The sequence below is a fragment of the Moschus berezovskii genome, chromosome 19, assembly GCF_049115385.1.
Source record: "Moschus berezovskii isolate FMDL1 chromosome 19, NW_MosBer_1.0, whole genome shotgun sequence".
Classification (NCBI taxonomy): domain Eukaryota; kingdom Metazoa; phylum Chordata; class Mammalia; order Artiodactyla; family Moschidae; genus Moschus; species Moschus berezovskii.
The window spans coordinates 58294513-58301603 of NC_142478.1; positions in this window are offsets into that span (position 1 = coordinate 58294513).

Below are 7091 nucleotides of genomic sequence, written 5' to 3' on the forward strand. Positions count from 1 at the left end.
GGGGCTTGTCAGGTAAAAACCATGATTATTTTTTTGTATTTATATGTTCTTTTTAAATTTTCATTTAATACTGGAGTATAGTTGATTAACAGTGTTGTATTGTTTTTAGGTGTACAGCAAAGTCAGTTATACATGTGTCTATTCTTTTTCAAACTTTTTTCCCACTTAGGTTATTATGGAGTACTGAGCAGAGTTCCCCATGCTATTCAGTACATTCTCGTTGGTCATCTGTTTTAAATATAGCAGTGTGTACATTCAGTCCCAAACTCCCAGTCTATCTCTCCCTGCTCCCTTCCCCTCTGGTAATCATAAGTTCATTCTCTAAGTCTGTATGTCTCTGTTTTGTAAATAAGTTCAATTACATCATTTTTTTAGATTCTGCATTTAAGTGATATCATATATGTCTTTCTCTGTCTGGCTTGCTTCATTTAGCATAATAATCTCCAGATCTATGAATGTTCCTGCAAGTAGCATCATTTCATTCCTTTTTATGGATGAGTAATATTTCATTGTATATATGTACCACATTTTCTTCATCTATTCATCTGTTGGACGTTTAGGTTGTTTCCATGTCTTGGCTATTGTAAACAGCGTTGCAACAAACATTGGAGTGCTTGTATCCATTTGAACCGGTTTTCTCTGGATATATGCCCAGGAGTGGGATTGCTGGATAATGCGGTAGCTCTGTTTTTAGTTTCTTAAGGAATCTCCATACTGTTCTCCATAGTGGCTGCACCAATTTACATTCCCACCAACTGTGTAGAAAGGTTCCCTTTTCTCCACACTCTCTAGCATATATTGTTTGTAGACTTTTTGATGATGGCCATTCTGACTGGTGTGAGGTGATATCTCATTGTAGTTTTGATTTGCATTTTCCTAATAATTAGAGACATTGAGCATCTTTTCATGTGCCTGTTGGCCATCTGTATGTCTTCTTTGGAGAAATATCTACTTAGGTCTTCTGCCTGTTTTTTGATTGGGTTGTTTGTTTTTCTGATACTAAACTGTATGAGCTGTTTGTAAATTCTGGAAATTAATCCCTTGTTGGTAGTCGTTTGCAGATATTTCCTCCCATTCTGTGGGTTGTCTTTTCGTTTTGTTTATGGTTTCCTTTGCTATGCAAAAGCTTTTGAGTTTAATTAGGTCCCATTTGTTTATTTTTGTTTTTATTTCCATTACTCTAGGAGACAATTCAAAAAAGATATTGCTGTAATTTATGACAGAGTGTTCTGCCTATGTCTTCTCTTAAGAGTTTTATAGTGTCTGATCTTACCCTTAGGTCTTTAATCCATTTTTAGTTTATTTTTGTGTATAGTGTTAAAGAATGTTCTAATTTCATTAAAACTCATGGTTACTGGGCCCAGGCTCCAACATGACAACAGCTAGTTGAGGAGTGGCTGCCCCTGTTAGGACACATGAGCACAGTTTGCCTCTGTCTGTACCTGCACCAGCTGCCTGGGTCCGGTGGACATCTCGGCTGATGACTGTGCTATGGGCTCCAACAGAGGAAGATGGAAGGATTGGAATCCACTTTCTACTCATTGCAACAGGTGGAAGCTGGTTAGATGCTGGGTCTAGATCTGAGGAGCCAAGACTGTGCCCTGCCCTAGTTGGGCATGGCCCTGAGACCAGTCAGTATACCAGCTATGGCCACCTCAGTGGAGTGTGTGAGTGGCAGGTGCCTCCAGCTTCCTGATGAAAAAATGCCATGAGGGGCTCCCTGGTCACCAACACAGCAGCGCCTGTGTCCTAGCTGTATAACTAGGGCCTCAGTCTCCTCATCTCTAAAATGGGGGTATCAAAGCAGCCAACTCAAAAGGTCATTATCAGAAATAATGATGTGTGTAAATCACATAAGACAGTGTGTGGCGCATAAGGGCTCAGTACTGCTTACTGTTTTCATGAGCGGGGGTTGGGTTCCTTCACCCCGTGATGGTGAGTCTCTATGCGTCAAGCTGCAGGAGGTTTGTTTTTTTCTCAACCAGTAATGTCAGGTGAGTTTCCGAAGTAGCACTGAATATTACTCACCCAGGAGGCAAGGGCACGTGGCATCCCAAGACAGACCTTTCCTCTTTGTCTGGAAACCTTCTGATCACCCCAGTTTTTCCACACATCCTTGCAGAGAGAATTAAATGATTAGTGACCTCCCCCTTGGTTAGGATGATTAATTGCTCCAAAGTAAAGCGAAGGACAGGCCCTGTGGACACTTCGTTTGCAGCTCTGGAGGTCAGAAGTCAGAAATCCCCACAGTGTGGCAGCAGGGGTGGAGGAGGGGGCAGGGTGGAGGAGGAAGCCTCAGCTGATGGCACACACACAAGTGACCTGAGAGCCTGTGGGAGTAGGTGCCCTGAGGGGTCTGGGAACCAAAGGTCCCTCTGGACAGTTAACTTTGGTGTGGACACTGTGTCTGCAGTTGCTACCCATCTGGAGTGGAAAATTCAGCAAAAACATAGAAATGTGGAATTCTGAACTAAGGACCATGGGAAAGCAGGAGTGGAGAGACCAGGGAGAAATGAGAGAGCAGGGAAGGCCTTGCAGGCAGAGGCAGGTTTAGATCAGGGGACAAAGGAGAGGAGAGAGCTGAGCTGGGGCACGGTTTGGTGACAGTTCATTCAGGTAATAAGTTTGGATTGAGTACCTGCTGTGTAGTTAGTGCTTAAACTGTGGAAACACCATGAGAGCACGAGTAGTGGGGTCCAGGAAGGCTTCCTGGAGGAGGAGGCATCTCAGCTGACCCCTGGAAGACAATTGGAGTTAGAAGAGAAGCATAAGAGGAGGGCAGAAGGAATAGCTGGCAAGACATGGGACAGGGATATGGGAAACAAAAGCAAAGGAGGCTGGACTTTGAGGAGGATGGAGAGAGGAAGAGGGATGAGGTAAGATCTTGAAGCCCCCCACGGCATGCTGGGAAATAGGCCTTTCTCTTGAGGGCACTGAGGAGCCATGGGCAGTATGAGGCAGGGGGTTGCTATGGTCAGACTTGCACTTCGAGGTTAGGAGGTTCCATCTGCCTGAGATGACAGGCCAGAGGAGAGTGGCAGGGCCCACTTCCAGTGCCGGCCCGACCTCAGGTTTCTGCAGCCCTTGCTTCCCACCTCTTCGTCCTCCTAGTTGAGTGGCTCTGTTGGGCCAGCAGCCCCACCTCCCATCACCTCCTGGTGAATGAGAAAGCCAGACTGTACCTGGTTGTTTGGCCTATGACAGTTGGCAGGACTTTTCTAGAAATCACTCTCAAGGCCAAAAGTTTCACAGCTCAGGTATTGAGTGTGTGCTGCTTCGCAGGTACCCAGAGGGCTAAAGCCACCCCTCCAAACCCCAGAGCAGTAGGGACCACCTGAGTACCTTGGCCAACAGTGGGAGGGGTAAAACAGTTAATCTCTTTAATGGTCTGTGACCTTCTCCAGCCCCCTAGGGTATAGTTATTGATAGAAAAGCAATGGCTTTGAAATCATCCTCGCCTGGGTTAAACTCTATTATTAGGTGACCTGAGGACCTTTTAATGACTCAGTTTCCTTATCTGCAAAATGGACATGATCATAATAGTATCTACCTGTATTTGTTGTCTCTTACGAACAATCAAAACTTAGTGGCTTAAAATAATAAATATTTATCTCACAGTCTCTGTGGGTCAGGAATTTGGGAGTGGCTTCTCTGGGTGGTTTTGGCTCCTTGGTCTCTCCTGAGGTTACAGTTAAAGCTGTCGGCCATGGCTGCAGTCATCTGAAGGCTGTTCTGGGGCTAGAGAATCCACTTGCAAGAAGGTGCACTCAGATGGTGAGTGAACAGGTACTAGCCCTCACTTGGGCATTGCAGTTCCTTTGCAAGTGGCCCTCTCCAGGGGCTGCTTGAGCATCCTCACAACATGCCAGCTGAGAGTGAGCCAGGCAGAGGCTGGAGTGTCTCCTATTACAACCTCGACTTGGAAGCCCCACTGTCGCTTCCATAGTATCCTCTCAGCTACACAGGCTTGCCATTATTTGTTGTAGAAAGGGACTTCACAAGGGTGTGGGCCCCAGGAGGCAAGGATCAGCAGGGGCCATCAGGGAGGCTGCCTACCATCCTGCCTTATGTTTCTTTGAAGATCAAATAAACATTTCTTAAGCTGTGGTTCTAAAATCCCTTGTTTCCTTCTCAAAGTGCAGATTCCTAGGTCCTGCTCCAACCTCCTGACCCCAAATTCCTGTAGCCAGGGCCCAGGAATCTGCATTTTAAGGAACCACACTCACACCCTCCCCCCGCCCCCCAGTTGACTCAGCCATCATAGATCTTAGTAAATGGGAGGCAGTTCTAATTCATTTTGCTTTGTTTGGCCCCACCATATGTGTCAGACCCTATGAGTTGCTGGGTGTCTGGGCATAGTCAATAACTGTTGAGTTGAAAGAAATCATGATCCACTTAAAGGTCTGCAGTTTATTGGGAAGATCCAGAGTAAACCTTGGGAAACCCAGAGGCAAGAAATTCAGCCAGGTTTCAGGACATTGCATAGTCTTATCTTGAGCCATTCTGTTCTCTGTCTAAGGCCACCTCATATCCAATTTGGTTTATCATACCCACCTATTCAAAATTCCTAGGACCCTGATTGGTTCAGCTGGTGTCTCAGGACCAACTCCTGCCCAAGCGCTGTAGTCAGGGAGAGTCGAATCATGTGAGCTGAATGGGCATGGGCATTTTTTTTTTAACTGTGCTGGGTCTTCGTTGCCACACGTGTGCTTTCTCTAGTTGTGGCGCCCGGACTTGCTTGTGGTTGCCTCGAAGCATGTGGGATCTTAGTTCCCTGACCAGGGATCGAACCTGCATCCTCTGCATTGCAGGACTGATCCTTAACCACTGGACCACCAGGGAAGTCCCGGGAGGCAATTTTGGACATATCTGTGCCGGGCACTGTGCCACGCCTCAGGGGTACATGGGAGGCAGACCTGTCCCTGCTCTCTAAGGAGCTGCAGTTTTGGGGGTCTGGGTGCACTGTCCTGCCATTCCTCGGCCCCATAACTAGAGAAACAATGACAACAGAGCCCCTGCACAATGAGGAGAGGGCAGTGGCAGCAGCCCAAGTGCTCTCACAGCTGCACCTGGCAAGAACAGATGCAGCCGTGGCCCTAAGCACAGGCAGACCAAGCCAAGGCAGCTCTGAGCCCTCTGTCAGGAGTGGGCATCCGTTTTGAAACCCTAAGTAAAAAATAGTTCGTGGGCTCACCTTTAAAGTCTTGATCAGAAAATGCAAAACCTGCAGCTGGACTTAAGCAGTCTCTCATTGTACCACCGTGGAAGAGTTATTTTGGATGCTGCAATCTCAGAAATTGGGACAAGTAGCAGGGCCTTTTCTTTAACAAATTTTGCGCAAGGTGATCTGGGGAGGGGTGTTGGTGGAGGCAGGGGTGCTGGACAGTTGGCACCAGATCTAGCCAGAGTAGAGACAAAACAGCCCTGTTAAGAAAGATAACAGATACTGGGCCAGAAGTAGGGGGAGGGAAGGGCTATTCATTCCAAATTTGTTCACGTGGAAGAGGGGAGCTAAAAGGCATCCAGGGAATGGATGAGGGGGAGAGTGGCCCTTTTCCTCTCCTAGAGAATCCCACTCTAGCCCTAACCTGCACCCCAGTGAGCTGGGGCTGGCTACCCAGAGCCATCCTTAAAACGAGAAGCTGCTATCACTCAAGCTATCCATTAGGAAGCCTCTGACTACAAATAATGAAAAAACCCCTGTCCCAAAGTTTTAAACACTTATTACCTCAAACAAGACTACTAGAAAAAGGGCAAGTTCTTGGGTCCATGATTCAGTGGTTCAGGGATATTTTCAATGTGTGCTAAAGTCAGCAGGGGATCTTAACGTGACCTACTTCATGATCACAAGATGGCTGCCATGGCTCCAGGTTTCAGACATAGCTTACTCCCAGAGCTCTTTGTGTCTTTTTAGAAGCAAGAACACCCTTCCACTCACATCTCATTGGCCAAAATGGGGTCACACAGCCATTCTTTAACATCTATATACACAAAAAGTGATCACCACCACAAATCTAGTTGTCATCCATCGCCATATATTTGGCCTTCTTCACTCATTTCACCTACCGCCCCAACACACAGCCATTCTTTAGCAGGTCAAGTTTAGCCAGTCCCTGCTAATCAGATGGGAGTAGCACAACTGAGAGAATTTGACTAATCATTTAGGGTGGATGGATGTTGGGCAGGGAACCATAACTTCTGACCTGATTGCCCTCCTTAAGGTTCTCATCCCCTGCCCCCAGGCGGCTTCTCAGAATATTCCTTCTGAACACATACAATATCCCCCCAAAGACTGTTGCAGTGAAGACAACTTCCTCGACTTGGCCATGATCCTGGGATGTTGTGGTCTTCCTTAGGCACGTGCCCTGCACACCTCCCGAGTCAAAAGGAAACACTGTTAGCAGGTGGACAGATTGACTTGTCACCCCTTCCACTTTTCATTGGCTCCATGGAAATGTTCCTAAGAAGCCTGAAGGTGAGGGCTTCCCTCCCTGGGACCCTCCCTCTTGGAGCCATCTCTCCTGCTGTTTCCTCCGTTCTGTGCCCCAGGCCCTGCAGTGGCTGTGGTCACAAATGCCACAGGCAGCATCCTGACTCAGCCCCCATCTGTCAGCTGTGGTACCAGGAAGGAATTACTCAGCACGTCCTGGATGCTCATGAGTAGCATGATTCCCTGACCTTAGTATTTTTCTTGTTCTTTGAACTTTCTCTGCAGACCAAGGACTGCAGGTTACTCATCCTAAGCCACATTTTCCTGGATGCACGTGATTTTTCCAGACGGTCAAGAGGCATGTGATCCAGCTCTGAACCCATGTTAAAAGGACCTAAGGGCTAGTCTATCATGCTGGATGACCTTGGGCCAGCCCCTTCCTGTTTGTGAATCCCCCATCAGCCCAGCAACCATACGTGAGATAACAGATACACAGCATAAACAGGGCTGCCATCCGCCCTTTGTTCACAGCAGACATCACTAGTCAATCATAGGCTGTTTCCCTCTGAAAACAGGGTTAGCACCAGTGCCAGAACCCTCCTCCCTCTGGGCCCCAATCAGTGAGGAGAGCCACGTGTGGCTCTCCCCTTTGGGGTCCCTC